The following is a 2,500-nucleotide window of genomic DNA, read 5'->3' on the forward strand; positions in this document are numbered from 1 at the left end:
GTGTCCGCCTCCCGCCCGCGACTGCGCCGTGCCTTCGTAGGGAAGGCGTTGATGCGGGCGCGGAGGGCGTCGATGTATTCACGCCCAGATAGCAGGCGACTGGTGTCGGCGACCCACTGATGTTGGCCACTGACGGCGGCAGAAGATGACAGTGCCGCACCGTCAATGGCGATGTGTAGGCGCGCCGCCCACATTTCCCCAACCTGCGTTGACGATTTGAGGAGGTGGCCCTCCCACATTAGGTGGCGCTCCAGCACCTCGATCTCACGCTGCACCTCATCCATGCCTGCACCGTCGCAGGCTGGCCCTATCTTCTTCAGCGCCAGGAGACGGGACCGACGGAGGGTCGGACCCATCCATCGGCAAGATGGAATGCCGAGGCCCCCCTGGGCAACAGGAGCGTGGAAGTATCCCAGGGGGGTGTCCGCCGGAAGGCGGAACCATCTCCTGACGGCGGCCCGGATGGTAACGTCGGCCGACTTCAATGCACCCACCCCGGTGCGGCTGAGGGCCAGCCCGTGGTACAGGCCAGGGAGAAGTACGTTGGTGAGAGCGTGGAGGCGCTGTTGCGGCTTCAGCGGAGCTCGGGAGATGACGTCAAGCTGCTCCACCAGGTGGCTAAGAGAGTCATAGTTACTCCCGCCGTTTACCCGCGCTTGCTTGAATTTCTTCACGTTGACAATCAGAGCACTGGGCAGAAATCACATTGCGTCAACACCCGCTAGGGCCATCGCAATGCTTTGTTTTAATTAGACAGTCGGATTCCCCCAGTCCGTGCCAGTTCTGAGTTGATCGTTGAATGGCGGCCGAAGAGAATCCGCGCACCCGCGCGCCCCCGGAGGAGCACGCTAAGGCGGACGCGGCCTCGCAGCAAGGAAGATCCGTGGGAGGCCAAGGCACGGGACCGAGCTCGGATCCTGCACGCAGGTTGAAGCACCGGGGCGCGAACGCCGCGCAGGCGCGCGCATCCTGCACCGCCGGCCAGCACGAGGCCAACCAACGGCGAGAGCAGACCACGCCCGCGCTAAACGCCCGCACTTACCGGCACCCCTACGGCACTCACCTCGCCCAGGCCCGGCACGTTAGCGCTGACCCACTTCCCGACCAAGCCCGACACGCCCCGATCCTCAGAGCCAATCCTTATCCCGAAGTTACGGATCCAATTTGCCGACTTCCCTTACCTACATTATTCTATCGACTAGAGGCTCTTCACCTTGGAGACCTGCTGCGGATATGGGTACGAACCGGCGCGACACCTCCACGTGGCCCTCTCCCGGATTTTCAAGGTCCGAGGGGAAGATCGGGACACCGCCGCAACTGCGGTGCTCTTCGCGTTCCAAACCCTATCTCCCTGCTAGAGGATTCCAGGGAACTCGAACGCTCATGCAGAAAAGAAAACTCTTCCCCGATCTCCCGACGGCGTCTCCGGGTCCTTTTGGGTTACCCCGACGAGCATCTCTAAAAGAGGGGCCCGACTTGTATCGGTTCCGCTGCCGGGTTCCGGAATAGGAACCGGATTCCCTTTCGCCCAACGGGGGCCAGCACAAAGTGCATCATGCTATGACGGCCCCCATCAACATCGGATTTCTCCTAGGGCTTAGGATCGACTGACTCGTGTGCAACGGCTGTTCACACGAAACCCTTCTCCGCGTCAGCCCTCCAGGGCCTCGCTGGAGTATTTGCTACTACCACCAAGATCTGCACCGACGGCGGCTCCAGGCAGGCTCACGCCCAGACCCTTCTGCGCCCACCGCCGCGACCCTCCTACTCGTCAGGGCTTCGCGGCCGGCCGCAAGGACCGGCCATGACTGCCAGACTGACGGCCGAGTATAGGCACGACGCTTCAGCGCCATCCATTTTCAGGGCTAGTTGCTTCGGCAGGTGAGTTGTTACACACTCCTTAGCGGATTCCGACTTCCATGGCCACCGTCCTGCTGTCTTAAGCAACCAACGCCTTTCATGGTTTCCCATGAGCGTCGATTCGGGCGCCTTAACTCGGCGTTTGGTTCATCCCACAGCGCCAGTTCTGCTTACCAAAAGTGGCCCACTTGGCACTCCGATCCGAGTCGTTTGCTCGCGGCTTCAGCATATCAAGCAAGCCGGAGATCTCACCCATTTAAAGTTTGAGAATAGGTTGAGGTCGTTTCGGCCCCAAGGCCTCTAATCATTCGCTTTACCGGATGAGACTCGTACGAGCACCAGCTATCCTGAGGGAAACTTCGGAGGGAACCAGCTACTAGATGGTTCGATTAGTCTTTCGCCCCTATACCCAGCTCCGACGATCGATTTGCACGTCAGAATCGCTACGGACCTCCATCAGGGTTTCCCCTGACTTCGTCCTGGCCAGGCATAGTTCACCATCTTTCGGGTCCCAACGTGTACGCTCTAGGTGCGCCTCACCTCGCAATGAGGACGAGACGCCCCGGGAGTGCGGAGGCCGCCGCCCCGTGAAGGGCGGGGAAGCCCCATCCTCCCTCGGCCCGCGCAAGGCGAGACCTTC

At 61.2% G+C, this 2,500-nt stretch overlaps 1 pseudogene; it reads right to left on the reverse strand.

Annotated features, from left to right (window-relative positions):
* The window catches only part of LOC124621073, a 5,667-nt pseudogene that overhangs the window by 2,166 nt on the left and 1,001 nt on the right, over window positions 1-2,500 (reverse strand).

The sequence above is a fragment of the Schistocerca americana genome, chromosome 6 (assembly GCF_021461395.2).
Source record: "Schistocerca americana isolate TAMUIC-IGC-003095 chromosome 6, iqSchAmer2.1, whole genome shotgun sequence".
NCBI lineage: Eukaryota > Metazoa > Arthropoda > Insecta > Orthoptera > Acrididae > Schistocerca > Schistocerca americana.